This window comes from Pteropus medius, unplaced genomic scaffold (genome assembly GCF_902729225.1).
Source record: "Pteropus medius unplaced genomic scaffold, Ma_sr-lr_union100, whole genome shotgun sequence".
Taxonomy (NCBI): domain Eukaryota; kingdom Metazoa; phylum Chordata; class Mammalia; order Chiroptera; family Pteropodidae; genus Pteropus; species Pteropus medius.
Window position 1 is genome coordinate 1,570,351 of NW_024344378.1, and position 1,178 is coordinate 1,571,528.

Genomic DNA, 1,178 nt, shown 5'->3' on the forward strand with positions numbered 1-1,178 from the left:
CGCACGTTGCCATGGCAACGACAGTCCGGCCTGGTCGGTCGTCCCACGTTTCTGAGTGGCCGGGTCTCCAGCAGTCCTCACTGCCTCGGAGACCCTAGCAGCCATTCCTCTGTGCACAGGCTGAAACCGGGCTTGTCAGGGCTCCGAATGGCACGTGGGCCTGGACTCTGTTGTTACAATGTCAATTACTGCACGTTCATGGACATGGGCATTAGAATAAAATGGACAGCTGGTGGACTGCTAACGGCTAATGCGCCAATATTGTCTGAATTTGTCTTTTCATGTTCCAAGTGCTTATGACAGCCCAAATCCTGCATACTCGGCCATGAACCTCGGGGGTCAGCCCTTGAGACTCACGCACACACACACTCACACAGAAACACACACCCCATGCTCATGCACACAGGTTCACACGCTCGGGCACACACGTACAGTCTCACACGCTCACATGTGCTCACAAGCGCATAAGCACACGCAGGCGCGCATGCGCACAATCACACACAGATCTGTGAGGGTCAGGTGTACAGAACACAGCCCTGCTGTACGAGCCACATCTCGCCATGTGACAAGGACATCGTGGGACAACGCATGTAACCATGGAAGAGGAAACGGGGCGAGAGAGTCCTGTGTGGGGAGGAAGGGGGCCTGGGGGAGCGCCGGGCATTCACTGACCCAGAGGTCACTCCTGCTCACCCCGGCTCCAGTCCAGCCAGCCAGCCGTGCCAGAGCTCTGTGAAAGTGATGGCGGGCTAGCTCGAGGAGAGCCTGCCGTTTTGTGTGTGTGAGTGTGTGTGGTGTGTGTGGCATGTGTGTTGTGCTCATGTGTGTTGTGTGTTGTGTGTTTTTTGCATGTTATGTGTTGTGTGTATGTTTCATGTGTTGTGTTGTGCGGGAGCGGTGTGCGCATGTATGTTGTGTATGTGCTCTGTGTGTTGCCTATGTTGTATGTGTGTTATGTGTGCCATATGGGTATATGTGTGTCACGTGTATATTTGATGTTGCATATGTGTCATAGATGTTGTGTGTGTCAGGTGGGTATATGTATGTCAAGTGTATATTGCATGTTGTACGTGTTACATGCATGTTTGGTGGGAGTATGGGTACTATGTGTATTAGTGTGTTGCATGTGTCACTTGTGTGTTGTGGGTGAGATGGGGAGGGAGGAGGGGGCAGCAGAG